We start from the raw sequence: 16,485 nt of genomic DNA, 5'->3' as shown, positions 1-16,485 counted from the left end.
GCGACCACAACAGGAGGATCCAAACCTCAGAATACCATACAACCCAAGCTCACTGCTGGCCTGACTGAAGAGAACTAGGCCCCCTACGAGACCACCACTGGCCTGACTGTGGAAGTGGTTGCATGGTTGCAGTGCAACTCCTTGAAAGCTGTGAGGAAGCTCTTTGCAGCAGCTTCCATAGGAACCTGGGGGGGGGCAGGCTTTCCACCAATGATGAGACCCACCTCCTTCGTGAAATCAGAAGACTGGCAGTGAGAAAACTAACAGGATGGAGATTAGGATGCAACTGGGCCACCTGACACAGAACAATGGCAAGCAGATGTGAAACTTTGCTGTCAATGCCATGGGGCAAGCATCTGTCTAACTATAGTGTGAAGTGCACCAGGATGAGTGCGACACAGATGTTAGCTATGCAGAAGAGGTCATCCGAGATCAAGTCACGCAAGGCCTGCTCAATATAGATATCCAGAAGGACCTACTCAGTCACCTGGACCCAAAAAAACATGGACCTCGATGCTGTTTTGACTTTTGTCAAGCCAAGGATTCAGGACTGATATCACAGGGTCTCCTGTCTGACCAAATGGCGGGACTCCACCGCAAGCTATCAGAATTCCAACAACAAAAGCGATTTGGGGTTGCAGATGTCAGCCCAACCTTGAAATGTGCCGATTGCAGAAAGAAGGGAAATGCGGCTAAGGCCTAGGCCGACATCAGGAAGGAAAAGTGCAAGGCCTGGGGCAAGAAATGCATGTTGTGTAGCAAATCAGGACATTTCCAGTTGGTTTGCCGGTCAGGCCAGCTAAAGCCAGATGGGAAAGTGGTGAAAAACCCCGGCAATGCTGGCATGACAACATGGGACACCAGAATGGATTCCGATTTCATGCCCATAGTATCAATTGGCAACGCTGATGATTCCACTCCTCACATTTTTCCCTTCCCCCTAACTCTCAAACTAGATCTGTTTCTAGAGCTGATATCATTTCACTATCAATGCGGATTTGTGCAGCATCTCCGAATGTGGAGGTAGAAACTTGGTTAAATTCAATTGTAATAAAACACAGTATTTACCAATTACACTTTCCAAATTAGATTATCTCCCACCAATGACAGTTCAGGACGCAACCATTCTGCAAATTCTAAAACAGATATGCAGCCTGTGTACCGCTGGCAAGGCCATGAGCTCCTAACACTTGTGTTGCCCACCGTTTCTCTGTGTATGTCGGTCACACTAGAATAACCTTCTTTCCTCACACAGCCAAACTGTGGAATGCTCTGCCTTCTTCTGTTTCCATACAGCATTGCTGGGGTTATACAGGGTGGTATGAGTGCATTTATCCCATCTTCTACCAAAACTTTCACATTACAATCATGGTTTGATCGCTCCTGCTCTCTTGCTTGCAGGGTGAGAGATAGGGCATATCGAGCTATGAAACTATCTCCTTCTCCTATTACCCACACCTCTTTCATTACTTCTAGGAATCGTTGTAAGGCTATTCTTCGTAGGGCCAAGCGGAATTTTATTAAAAGAAAGACTGCTGTCCTGACTAATTCTTCCTCTAGTAAATCCTTCTGGTCCTTAGCTAAAAACATCTGTAACAACTTCTGCAGGCCTTCTTTTCCTCCCCTCTTCCGTCCCAATAACTCTATAGCCAACTCTCCCCCTGAGAAAGCCAACCTCTTTGGCACCTTATTCTCCTCTAATTCCACCTTAGACGATTCCCACTCTATCCCTCCTACCCCTGCACCTCCTACTGAACCTATGCACTTTCCTATAATCTCCACTCGCAGGGTTACCGGTGTGTTATCCAGGTTGGATGTGAGTAAGGCGCATGGACCGGACGGAATACCCCCTCGTGTTCTGAAGGAGTGTGCTGAAGCCCTGGCCCCTGTGCTTGCTTGCCTCTTTCGCCTTTGCCTCAAAACGAAAACTTTTCCTTCTTCTTGGAAGCATGCCTTGGTTCAGTCCATCCCGAAGAAGGGTGACCATTCTAATCCCTCTAACTATCGCCCCATTGCCCTAACTTCATCCCTCTCTAAGATTTTCGAAACTATCTTGAACTCCCATTTTCTCCGTCACCTTGAACGCCTTTCTCTTTTGTCGGATCACCAGTATGGCTTTCGCCAGGCAAGATCTACTGGTGATCTGCTCTCCTATTGCACCCATCTTTGGTCATCCTCTCTTAGGGATTATGGGGAAACTTTTGTCGTGGCCCTCGACATCTCCAAAGCATTTGACAGGGTATGGCACAAGTCTTTGCTATCTAAACTTCCCTCTTTTGGTTTCTCTCCCCCACTTTGTTCTCTCATCTCTAGCTTCCTTGAGAATCGATCCATGGCAGTTGTTGTCGAGGGATCGATTTCTCGCTCTTTCTCTACCAATAGTGGCGTCCCACAGGGTTCTGTTCTTTCACCAACTCTCTTTCTTCTTTTTATCAATGATTTACTTCACACTACAACTAATTCTATCCATTCTTACGCCGATGATTCTACTCTTCACTCTTCCTCACATTTTCCCCTTCCTCCTAACTCTCAAACTAGATCTGTTTCTAGAACTGATATCATTACTTCTATCAACGCGGATCTGTGCAGCATCTCTGAATGGGGAGATACAAACTTGGTTAAGTTCAATAGTAACAAAACTCAATATTTACCAATTACACTTTGTAAAGTCGACGATCTCCCACCAATTACATTTCAGGACGCTATCATCCCCCCAAATTCTGAAATAAATATGTTAGGCCTCACCATTTCCTCCAATATGTCCTGGAAATCACACATCCTTAGTATAACTAAAGCTGCCTCCCGAAAGTTGGGAATTCTGTACAGATGCCGCAGCTACTTCACTCGTGAGCAGTTGCTCCAAGTATATAAGGGATTCATTCGTCCTAACTTGGAGTACTGTTCTCACATCTGGGGTGGCTCTTCTTCTGTCCAACTATTAGATAGGGTGGAATCAAAGGCATTTCGTCTTATTAACTCTCCTCCTTTAGTCGACAATCTCTCTCCCCTTTCTCTTCACCGTAATGTTGCTTCACTCTCTCTCTCTTTTACAGGTACTTTAACGGGCAATGTTCAGGGGATTTGGCATCCGTGGCATCCGTGGGTTCATAACACACGTCTTGCCCGCTGTGCCCACCATTTCTCTCTGGATATCGGTCACACGAGAATAACCCGTTATAGTACCTCCTTCTTCCCTCACACAGCCAAACTGTGGAATGCTTTGCCTTCTTCTGTGTTTCCATGCTCTTACAATCTGTCTCACTTTAAAAAGCTGGTTTTCCGGCATCTTCGTGGTGTAGATTAATACAGAATAACCTTTTTTCTATATTTTCAAATTCTTTCCGTTCTTTTTTTTCGCCCCCCAGGCTCCGTTGTGGGTCGTTTGACCTGTGCCCGGGTTGGCTAATTCCCGTAAAAAAAAAAAAAATTTTTAGGAGGAGTTATTCATATATATATATATATATATATATATATATATATATATATATATATATATATATATATATATATATATATATATATATATATATATATATATATATATATATATACCGTTCCTCAGGTCACTCTTAGAGTTACAACCAAGATATCTATTGCCGGTGAGCCAGACCATCTGCACAACGGAGAACAGTCAGATGAGTCTGAAGTGTGGGGTCATTATTGTCACTATGGGGCATGTCAAGGGTGGCCACATTAGATCCACCAAGCAGCTGTGCTACATTGCCAAGGATGCCCAGGTTAATTCCCGAGTCAACAGGCCTGTTCACGTCTTGGCTCCATTTCGGAGAAATTTCCACAGAAGCCTAGGGGAAGCAAAACCGCACCACCTGGCTTAAAGACGATGGACAGTGCTGGTGATGGCCAGACCACCAAAGAGGTACGATGCGAGTGTCCAAGGAAAGCAAAACCACCTCCAGTACCATATACAATCCCATTCAAGTTAGTCCCTGAAAACCTCAACAAACTTCAGAAATGGATACTGTATAGGCATACCTCCAGTGCATTCAGTGTGTATGAGCACCAACAGCTGCCAATGATGCATGAAGAGCCTGGAGATCTTCCTCAAACCGGATGCAATACCAATAAAGGTACACACCCCGATACCAGTTCCGCTGCACTGGCAGGATGAGGTCAAACAAGGCCTGGATCGAGACATAAGGATCCAAGTCCTGGGGGAAGTGCCGCCATAGACCCCAGCCAAATGGTACCACCAGGTGGTAATCGTGACAAACAAGAATAGGTCACCGCAAAGGATGGTCGATGTACAAGCTCTCAACTGGGAATCAGTGAGACGAACTCTCCACACACCACCACCCTTCCACCAGGAGACCTCTGTGCCGACTAACACCAAGAAGAGCATTCTGTATGCAGGGAATGTATACAAGAGTGGGGCTACGCGAGAACAGTCGAGACTACACTACGTTCATCACACCCTGGGTCATTGCCAGTACATAACCAACCCACGGGGCTACCTGGCAGCAAGAGACGGATACGCCTTTAGATTCAACCTCGTCACATATGACATACCATACAAGGTCAAGTGATTGATTGATTGATTATGGTACAGGCAAACCCCGTTATTCATAGCCTCAGTATTCGTAACCCCGTTTATCCGCAATCAATTTATTGTTACCCTTTTCCACTATTTGTAATGGTTGCCCCGTTTATTCGCAAATTCTTACGAAGGACAGCGTGTGTACGTATTCCTCCGCCATACGCTCCCGCTCGCCTCAGTCTCACACGTGCTGGAGTGTGTTTTGTGTAATCTCGCAGTTGTGTTTTGTGTGATCTCGCAGTTGTGTTCTGTGTGATCTCGCAATGCTGCTAAAACTCCCAGCAATGTTGCTAAGAGATCACATGTGGCAGCTACGTTGGACATGAAATTGGATATCGTAAAAAGACATGAGCACCCCAGCCTCCTCTCACCCTCTCCCGTCATGCCAACTTCAGCAAGCAGCCAACACAGCACATCAGAGGTAAATTAACAGTCTACGTTTAAAACTTACCTCACACACCTACGCACATAAACATTCAAACACTCACACACTCAAACATGTAAGTATACTGTACTTGTAAACATATACGCCTAATAAACTCAAGTGATTGTTATTGATGTTTATTTGATATTATGCCCTTGTTTCATGATTTATTTTATGTTCTATATGAACTGAGTAAAACAAGTGATAAAATCTGATGGCCGTGACCATCGCGATGACCGTATCTCCCCGATTTACTTTATTTCTTATGGGAGAAATTGCTCCGCTATTTGCAATTTCGAGATTCGCAACGAGTTTCATGCCCGTAACCTTTACTATAAGTGAGGCAGCCCTGTATTACATCCCTGGCGACATAACAGCTTAGGTCTTATGACGCCGAATTAAAATAAAGACTTAAAAGACTAAAATCAATTAATGCAGAACTTTCATAAAAAAATAAAAATAAATAAAAAAATAAATAAATGCTAAGAGATAAAATCAAAGCTTGTGTGAAAGGCCAGTTTCATCCACAAAGAAGAGAACATCCCCCCCCCCCCTATGCCTATGCAGTACAACTGGCAATGGAGCCATTAAAGGGACTTTTGAAACCATGTGGGACCAGACACTCTGTTCAGGAAGCCAGCAATAGGCATGATAGCCAGCCTCCACTGTACAGTCACCGAGGAGAAACAAGTCCGGTCCCTAACACAGGAGCAGCACGTGAGAACCATAGTAGCTGCTGCAGTGGGCATCCTACAGCCGGTATCATTAGACAGGATCAGGGAACTGGTGGCCAAAGACACGACCATGCAGAATCTTTGGGAATTAGGGCTCGAGATTTTTTTTTCCAGTTAAGGATTGGATTGTCCACACATGATGGGCTACCCATCTACGAGGGCCGAGTTGTAGTACCACAGACCTTAAGGGTGAGATTTTGGAAATGCTCTATTTTGCCCACCAAGGCACGGATGGCATGAATGGAAGAACACGAGCTAGTATCTGGTAGCCGGGCATTAAAGGGGACATCAGGCAGAAGCGGGCCAAGTGTACTACTGTATACAGTCAACCCTCGCTTTACGCGGTCCCACTTAATGCGTTTCCACGTTTACGCGGTACCCTGCCGATACCGGAATGCTCACTTTCCGCGGTACGTGTACCCCTTTACGCGGAGAGCGGCTGGCGGTCCTCTCGTGCCGCGCCATTTTTGGATCCAAACCTCCCGCCATCCGCCATGTTGTGTAAGCGGCGCGAGTAGGTTGCGCAGTGTATGTCTTTGTTGCGTTATCGGTGACGTCATATGACGTAGCGGACTGTGATTGGGCAAAGCATCCTTACCTCCTTCCCTGCTAGCTGTGATTGGTTTAATGTAGTAATATGATGTGCCCCGCCGCGGGAGCGTTCAAGCCCCTCGACCTACAGCGTCAGTTACACCCCTCCAGGCTACACCGTGTATATCGGTATCCATTGTTCCATAAGAATGGCTTCCACAGGACCACCACCACCACCACAAAGAAACCTTGCATTACCTGGACCCAGCCGCCCTAAGCCAAAGAAGACACGACGTTCCTTAAGCTACGAAATTAAATATAAGATCATACAAGAGTTGGAGAAAGGAATAAGACAGGTTGATCTCGCGTGCCAGCATGGTGTTAACGAGTCTATGATCAGGACAATTAAGAAGGATGCAGCCAAGATAAAGGAGCACATGAACATCACAAAGTCTACAGGTGCTTCTATGATCAAGTATTGCCACAACCAGGTGCTTCTCAAGACAGAAAAATTACTTGTGAGCTACTTGGTGCGTCAGGCGCGACAGAACATGGCGGTGGACACGCGCTCAGTTAATGATTACGCACGTAAACTGAATGCTGCAGTGTCACGAAAGATGGGAATTACAGAGCCCAAACCCTTTAATGCTTCCTCTGGGTGGTTACAGAGGTTTAAGAAGAGAAACAAGATCACCAATATCAACATTGGTGGTGAAGAAGCTAGTGCTGACCGTGTTGCGGCAAGGGAATTTCCTGTTTTTACGTGAGATTATGGAGGAAGGACAGTACACCGACGACCAGGGGTTTAACATGGACGAATCGGGTCTTTTTTGGAAAAAGCTACCTTCCAAGACCTTCGTTGTGAAGAATGCCAACAAGCGTTGGGGCCGGAAGTTGCAGAAGGAGTGCATCACCGTCCTGTTTACCACCAATGCCTCCGGTACCTGTAAGCTCAAGTTATCGGTAATCCACACAGCACGCAAGCCGCAGGCCTACAAGAGCATGGACATGACCAAGCTAAATGTCCACTGGCTGACCGCACGTAAGGCGTGGATGTTCTCTACACTGTCCCTCTCCTGGTTTGATGACTGTTTCATTCCTGATGTGAAGAAATTCTGTGAGCAACATAATGTGCCATTCAAGATTTTGTTGCTGCTGGACAACACACCAAGACACTCGCCCCTACTGTTAGATCGTCACCCCAACGTAAAAGTGGTCTTCCTTCCTCCCAACACTATGTCTATATTACAGCCCATGACCAAGAATTGATCTGTAATGTAAAAGCTGCATTCTCTACTAAAACATTCAATCTCCTGAACTACTACACCAACACCAAGGAAGAGTTGCGTAACCTGAGTGACACCAACACCGATAGCAAGAACGAATACGACGAGAATCAACAGTTGGCAGAGCAAGAAGTACTTTTAAAACAATTCTGGAGAACATTCAACGTCAAGAAAGCTGTGGACTTCTTGGTGGAGGCATGGGATCAGCTGTCTGTAGCAACTTTTAGTCATGCATGGAGACATGTGTTGCAAGGCATTCCGGCCGTTAGGCAGAGTCAATCTGTGACTGGTGAGGTTCAGACTGTTGTAGTAGCAGTGGACCTTGCCAGAGAAGCTGCGCAGAGTGTTACAGCTGCAGGCTTCTCCGAGACCACCAACGACGACATCCTGGAGGTGATAAGGGATCCTGATGTGACTACCGACGAGATGGTAGATGATGATGACGTCAGTGAAGAGGCAGGTGGTGCGTCATCCCAAGAAGAACACCGCTTATCCCATAGTAATGTTAGGGGTGCCATCGAGTGTATCGAGAAAGTCAAGCTCCTCCTTTCCGACGACCCTGACGCAAACAGGTATGAAATCTTCACTACCCAGCTGTTGCAGACTATGGAGCCCTACATCAAGGTGTATCACGACAACATAAACACCAGCCGTCAGCAAAGCATAACAGAGTTCTTCGCCCGCAACCCACCACAGCCAGCCCAAGCCAGTGATAGTGGCAGAGGTAGAGACAGTGAAGATGACTTTGAGGGATTTGTCAGGGAGGCACTAGTAAGAGTGGATGACACCGATGAAGACTCACCAGAGGGCCAGTAGCCTGCCCTCTGCCTCGGAACCAGCCTCCATTCCCCTACGCCGACCCATCTCTTCTACTAACGTAAGTGTTAACCCCGACCTTGTTTTTTTCTAACCTAACCTTCAGTTTATTCTTCTCTTATTGACTGTTCCCTTCTATATTATGTGTGGGTGAATACCATCATAAAGTTAAGATGTAATTTTTAGTAAAATGTACGTATTGTGTCGGGAAAAAGTGGAGTTTGGGGGTCGGCCCGGTCTCTATTTCAATTAATCCCACATGTTATGTTGTTCACTTTACGCGTTTCTCACTTTATGCGGGCCGCCGTGGGTTGAATTAACCGCATAAAGTGAGGGTTCACTGTAAGCCACTAAGTGGCCACCCTCCCAGCCTGCCACACCACCGACACACACACATCCACTGGTGTACCCATTCCAGCAAATTTGCGCCAATTATTTCACCTTGAATGGGTCGATTTTCCACTGTGGCGAGTGTGAGGCCAGTGTGAAAGTGCTTGTCAAGCACCTAGAAACCATGTTTCACATGTTCAGGGTAACCTGAGGAGTTGTCATCCCATAGAGGAGCACAGTTTAAGGCTTAAGAGACCAAGTGCTTTCCCCACACATACAGTGTTTGCCATAGTGTGTCTTCTGTGGGTTTGCCAAATTCCCACCTGTGTGCAAAGCTGGCAGTGAAGCCTGGCAAGACGCTCATCAGAGATAATGCTGACATGGAGGGTAGGCTGAACAACAATAAATTTTGTCAGGCGTTGTTGCAGTAGAGCAAAACCCCTGTATGACCGGGATATTGGGCTATCACCAGCCCAGATCATCTTCAGTAAGCAGAAAAAAGACTTCATCCCCATCACACGCAACAAATTCAACCCTCAGGAAGAATTAAGAATGATGCAACTGAGCATAAGTGGGCTTTGCAAAGACGACATGTCACAGCAGTTAAGAAATGGTCGAAATATACCAAGCCTGGCTATCTACAACACTGTCCAGGTGCAAAACCAGGTGGTCAATTGCCCCAATAGCTGGAACAGAACTGGTCAAATAGTTGAGGTGCTGGAGTATGACCAATACAGAGTCAAAATGTATGGTTCAGGGAGAGCCACACTCAAGTACAGGAAGATCAAGCCATATGCTGGGGACCACCTTTATGTGTTTGCCCTGAGGACAATTATTTCTTTTACCTGTAATCAAGCAAGCACGCACGCACGCACGCACGCACGCACACACACACACACACACCTAGTTGATCAATGCACTGTTATCAACAAGACCATTGCACTAGGGTTGCCCACCAACCTGGTCTCATGGCTCACTGATTTCTTGACTGGACACCGCCAGGCAGTGAGGTATCAGAGCTCGGTCTCCACATTCCAACACCTCACCTGGTCTCCACATTCCAACACCTCACCTGCTGTGTTCCCCAGGGAACCAAGATAGGACCACTGTGTTTCCTCATCCTGATCAACGATGCTCTATCGGACACTCCACACAGGTGGAAGTACGTAGATGACTGCACTGTGGGAGTTTCAGTGGACAACACCGCACCAGACTACTCATCGCTACAAGGCACCCTGGACAGGCTACAGGCATGGACTACGGAGAACAAGGTCACCATCAACCACACCAAAACCGTAGTCATGCACATCAACACCGCCACCACTCCAATGCAAGCCCCAGCAGTCACAGTGGGTGCCCATTCTCTCCAGCTGGTGCAGTCTGCCAAACTCCTGGGTGTTACTATAGACCACAAACTGGACTGGAAGACCCATGTAAATAACAGTCAAGGCAGCCTCGTACCGTCTCTACGTGCTACGACGACTTAGGTCACTTGAGACACCCACGCCAGAGCTGAGGACTATCTACAACGCTTTTATTCTCCCCAAACTAACGTATGCGTCACCAGCCTGGTCGTCTCCTCTCAACTCCACCCAACAACGTCAGCTGGAGAAGGTACAGAAAAGGGCCTGCAGAATCATGCTCGGCGCAGAATACTCAGGCTACACCAATGCTCTCTCCACCCTGGAAATGCCATCCCTCAGTGACCTCCACCACCAAGCACTGGAAAGGTTTGGCAGCCAATTAATGCACCACCCTTGTCATCGCCGCCACCTGCCACCGGCAGGCCCCCACCCACCTCGCGCAGTCTGCCACTACAACAAAATTCAGCCCATAAGAGCCCGCACCGATAGATATAAGAATAGCACCATCCCATCTATTGTTAAAATAATAAACTAAACAACTCCTGATTTATGTACTGTACAGCCCTGTAAATGTATTCAAAGCATATTATATCATAATGTCTAAATCAAATGTAAGTCTGTATATTTTCAGCCACCGGCTGCAACTCTATTAATAAACCGTTTATTATTATTATTATTATTACACACACACACACACACATAAATAATAATTGGAAAATCTTCTCACAAATAATCAAAAACAAATTTATTAAAATGTAACAGTCTACCTTCAAGTCCGTGCTTTATTACAGGTCAATGACCTGTGCCTGGGTGGGCTATTCCGTGTAAAAAAAAAAAAAAAGAAGCTGGCTGTTGTGCAGTGCATCAAGATAAGCGAAATTCCCGCCAAAGTCCAGTGGCTGTTTCCCTGAGCGCTTTACCTCCCCCCGGACTGTGTGTTTATAAGCACATATTTATATCAAAATTTATCAGTTATATAAATGATTTGGGATATGTATAGCCATATAAACTGTAGTTCATTACCTATACAGTGATATCCCCATTAACCGGAAAAATTGGTGCAGAGTACTTCCGGGAATGAGAGATGTCCGGGCAATGAGACAACTCTCTCTCTCGCCTGTATGAAAATTCCTCATCCCCGGAATTTTCCGGGTAATGAAAAAATTTTCTCTGAATTTCCAGAAAATTTGCCTGATTTTCATCTCTCAAACACAGAAAAAACTTCCCCAACCCCAGAACTTTCCAGAATTTTCCAGGTATCAGAAAAATGTTCTTGGAATTTTCCGGAAAATGTGCCCCTCGGAAAATCGTTCCCAAAGCTGGAATTTTCCGGAAAATTCCGGCTTTGGGAAAGATTTTTAGAGAAAATTTCAATTCCGGCTATCGGAGAGTTCAGGGTTTGAGGTATTCCAGCTGAAGGAGATATTACTGTACCTGTTGTCTTCCCTTGATCAATGGAAAGCTGACTTCTTTGGGGAAGGGCAACAATGATAATACGATAATACTACTTGTGCACTGTAATGTTTGTTTGATCATACTACTTGTGTAATGTTTGTTTGATCATACTACTTGTGTAATGTTTGTTTGATCATACTACTTGTGTAATGTTTGTTTGATCATACTACTTGTGTAATGTTTGTTTGATCATACTTCTTGTGTAATGTTTGTTTGATCATACTACTTGTGTAATGTTTGTTTGATCATACTACTTGTGTAATGTTTGTTTGATCATACTACTTGTGTAATGTTTGTTTGATCATACTACTTGTGTAATGTTTGTTTGATCATACTACTTGTGTAATGTTTGTTTGATCATACTTCTTGTGTAATGTTTGTTTGATCATACTACTTGTGTAATGTTTGTTTGATCATACTACTTGTGTAATGTTTGTTTGATCATACTACTTGTGTAATGTTTGTTTGATCATACTTCTTGTGTAATGTTTGTTTGATTATACTACAGTAGGCTCTCATATTTGGAACCTATTTAGACTGTAAAAACCTCGCAAAATCCAAATCGTCCAAATTTAAATACAACTTCCTATGGAGAAAATTAATTTAAGTCTGGTACTTTCGATGTTTGGCTAAATTTAGCTTTATTTACCCTACTTTTTGGGCGAATTACTACCTGTAATAAAGCAACATCCTAATAAACCAACGGAAATAACACAGATAAAGTTATATAAATACTAAAAACAACAGAAAAAGATTTTATGTTCTACAGCTTCAGCTAGAGTTGAACCTAATGACTTGGTAACTTCATCATCAGAGTAAAAACACACACAACATTGGCTGTCCTTATGTTTTCAACTTTACCACCACTGGTGGGTAGAATTTTTGTTTTAAATTCAGAAAAATTAATTAAAATATATATGAACAGTAAATAAGTGCTGCTTTCATATTCATATGTAGAGAAATGACGATATGTTTACACATGTGCTCACTTACATACGCGATCTCACTTTTTTCTTTACCACTAATTGTTAGCTACTTATATTGTTCCATTTATTAACATTAAATAACATTATTTAAAGCAACCATATTATTTGTTTTACATTAATTTCACTACAGCTACAACGAGGGTCTTATTTTCTTCAGTTTTATATGTAGAACCAATCAGTCACTAGTTTTGTAAACATTAACGAAAACAATGCTGTATCATCTCCTCGTGTGTTTTAATATTCTACGTATTATTAAAGAATAGTATTGTTCATTTTGCACACAAACATGAATTCAATCAAAAAGACATTTAGTAATAAACAATAATGAATCTTTTGTACATAAGAGAAATGAAGCTGTTTACACAACTGTGAATGTCTGAACGTTGGCGGGCCTCTCAAACGCGTCGAAACTCGAGTTTCCGTCAAAATTTGAAATTGCGTTTTGTTTTTTGTCCAAATGAAAAAAGTCAAATTAAAAACTCGCGAAATTTGAGAACCTACTGTGCAGTAATAACCAGTAGAAAATGTTGTGACAGAGTTGTGAACTGTTGTACAGTAATAATCTGTAGAGAATGTTGTAACAGTAAGAGTTGTAAACTGTTGTACAGTAATAAGCAGTAGAAAATGTTGTGACAGTAAGAGTTGTGAACTGTTGTACAGTAATAACCAGTAGAAAATGTTGTGACAGTAAGAGTTGTGAACTGTTGTACAGTAATAACCAGTAGAGAATGCTGTGACAGTAAGAGTTGTGAACTGTTGTACAATAATAACCAGTAGAGAATGTTGTAACAGTAAGAGTTGTGAACTGGTGTACAGTAATAACCAGTAAGAGTTGTGAACTGTTGTACAGTAAAATGTAGTAACAGTAAGAGTTGTGAACTGTTGTACAGTAATAATCTGTAGAGAATGTTGTAACAGTAAGAGTTGTGAACTGTTGTACAGTAATAATGTGTAAAGAATGTTGCAACAGTAAGAGTTGTGAACTGTTGTACAGTAATAATGTGTAGAGAATGTTGCAACAGTAAGAGTTGTGAACTGTTGTACAGTAATAATGTGTACAGAATGTTGTAACAGTAAGACTTGTGAACTGTTGTACAGTAATAACCAGTAGAGAATGTTGTAACAGTAAGAGTTGTGAACTGTTGTACAGTAATAATGTGTAGAGAATGTTGCAACAGTAAGAGTTGTGAACTGTTGTACAGTAATAACCAGTAGAGAATGTTGCAACAGTAAGAGTTGTGAACTGTTGTACAGTAATAATGTGTAAAGAATGTTGTAACAGTAAGACTTGTGAACTGTTGTACAGTAATAATCTGTAGAGAATGTTGTAACAGTAAGACTTGTGAACTGTTGTACAGTAATAATGTGTAGAGAATGTTGCAACAGTAAGAGTTGTGAACTGTAGTACAGTAATACCCAGTAGAAAATGTTGACAGTAAGAGTTGTGAACTGTTGTACAGTAATACCCAGTAGAAAATGTTGACAGTAAGAGTTGTGAACTGTTGTATAGTAATAACCAGTAGAGAATGTTGTAACAGTAAGAGTTGTGAACTGTTGTATAGTTATAACCAGTAGAAAATGTTGACAGTAAGAGTTGTGAACTGTTGTACAGTTATAACCAGTAGAAAATGTTGACAGTAAGAGTTGTGAACTGTTGTACAGTAATAACCAGTAGAGAATGTCGTAACAGTAAGAGTTGTGAACTGTTGTATAGTAATAACCAGTAGAGAATGTTGTAACAGTAAGAGTTGTGAACTGTTGTACAGTTATAACCAGTAGAAAATGTTGTAACAGTAAGAGTTGTGAACTGTTGTACAGTTATAACCAGTAGAGAATGTTGTAACAGTAAGAGTTGTGAACTGTTGTACAGTTATAACCAGTAGAAAATGTTGTAACAGTAAGAGTTGTGAACTGTTGTACAGTTATAACCAGTAGAGAATGTTGTAACAGTAAGAGTTGTGAACTGTTGTACAGTTATAACCAGTAGAGAATGTTGTAACAGTAAGAGTTGTGAACTGTTGTACAGTTATAACCAGTAGAAAATGTAACAGTAAGAGTTGTGAACTGTTGTACAGTTATAACCAGTAGAGAATGTTGTAACAGTAAGAGTTGTGAACTGTTGTACAGTAATAATCCGTAGAGAATGTTATAACAGTAAGAGTTGTGAACTGTTGTATAGTAATAACCAGTAGAGAATGTTGCAACAGTAAGAGTTGTGAACTGTTGTACAGTAATAACCAGTAGAGAATGTTGCAACAGTAAGAGTTGTGAACTGTTGTACAGTAATAATGTGTAGAGAATGTTGCAACAGTAAGAGTTGTGAACTGTTGTACAGTAATAATGTGTACAGAATGTTGTAACAGTAAGACTTGTGAACTGTTGTACAGTAATAACCAGTAGAGAATGTTGTAACAGTAAGAGTTGTGAACTGTTGTACAGTAATAATGTGTAGAGAATGTTGCAACAGTAAGAGTTGTGAACTGTTGTACAGTAATAATGTGTACAGAATGTTGTAACAGTAAGACTTGTGAACTGTTGTACAGTAATAACCAGTAGAGAATGTTGTAACAGTAAGAGTTGTGAACTGTTGTACAGTAATAATGTGTAGAGAATGTTGTAACAGTAAGAGTTGTGAACTGTTGTACAGTAATAACCAGTAGAGAATGTTGTAACAGTAAGAGTTGTGAACTGTTGTACAGTAATAACCAGTAGAGAATGTTGTAACAGTAAGAGTTGTGAACTGTTGTACAGTAATAACCAGTAGAGAATGTTGTAACAGTAAGAGTTGTGAACTGTTGTACAGTAATAACCAGTAGAGAATGTTGTAACAGTAAGAGTTGTGAACTGTTGTACAGTAATAACCAGTGAGAATGTTGTAACAGTAAGAGTTGTGAACTGTGTGTACAGTAATAACCAGTTGAGAATGTTGTAACAGTAAGAGTTGTGAACTGTTGTACAGTAATAACCAGTGAGAATGTTGTAACAGTAAGAGAGTTGTGAACTGTTGTACAGTAATAACCAGTAGAGAATGTTGTAACAGTAAGAGTTGTGAACTGTTGTACAGTAATAACCAGTAGAGAATGTTGTAACAGTAAGAGTTGTGAACTGTTGTACAGTAATAATCTGTAGAGAATGTTGTAACAGTAAGAGTTGTGAACTGTTGTACAGTAATAACCAGTAGAGAATGTTGTAACAGTAGGAGTTGTGAACTGTTGTACAGTAATAACCAGTAGAGAATGTTGTAACAGTAAGAGTTGTAAACTGTTGTACAGTAATAACCAGTAGAGAATGTTGTAACAGTAAGAGTTGTGAACTGTTGTACAGTAATAACCAGTTGAGAATGTTGTAACAGTAAGATTTGTGAACTGTTGTACAGTAATAACCAGTAGAGAATGTTGTAACAGTAAGAGTTGTGAACTGTTGTACAGTAATAACCAGTAGAGAATGTTGTAACAGTAAGAGTTGTGAACTGTTGTACAGTAATAACCAGTAGAGAATGTTGTAACAGTAAGAGTTGTGAACTGTTGTACAGTAATAATGTGTATCACCACAAATGGTACATAGGGTTGCCGCACGAAGGCCCACAGCACCTGTATGGCAGCAATGCACTCTCATTTTTTCAAAAAGTTTAAGTCGCTGTTATTTTCATCTCCAGTTAACTATATTTTCTTTATCTCTTGCTACAGCATCACTTATGTTACTTTTTGGTGGTCCCTTTCCATTCATGATGGTGAGGATTAAATCCTTCACAACGGTGATGCCACTTTTATTATTTGATTTGGCTAACACCAGACGATTTCATTCAGCAGAGAAGGGACCCCATACACAAGAGGTTAATAAGAAAAAATCAAGAAAACAGAAAATGGTCAGTCACTACAATGTGTGCACGCGACCCAGAGGGCAGTGAATTATTGGTGGCCGGCTGGCATGATGATGCCTTGACATGTTGTGGCTTGTATTAAGTACAGGTTTTTGTAACTTGGACCTTCTTAACTCCGGATTCC

At 42.4% G+C, this 16,485-nt stretch overlaps 1 protein-coding gene across 1 annotated transcript in view; it reads right to left on the bottom strand.

Moving 5' to 3' along the window:
- LOC121855285 overlaps positions 1 to 16,485 on the bottom strand; it is a gene marked incomplete in the record, with an annotated part of 205,963 nt that overhangs the window by 92,534 nt on the left and 96,944 nt on the right.

The sequence above is a fragment of the Homarus americanus genome, unplaced genomic scaffold (assembly GCF_018991925.1).
Source record: "Homarus americanus isolate GMGI-L3 unplaced genomic scaffold, GMGI_Hamer_2.0 scaffold51859, whole genome shotgun sequence".
Classification (NCBI taxonomy): Eukaryota; Metazoa; Arthropoda; class Malacostraca; order Decapoda; family Nephropidae; genus Homarus; species Homarus americanus.
The sequence above is the reverse complement of the archived record's forward strand: the minus strand, read 5'-3'. Positions and strand labels throughout refer to the sequence as shown.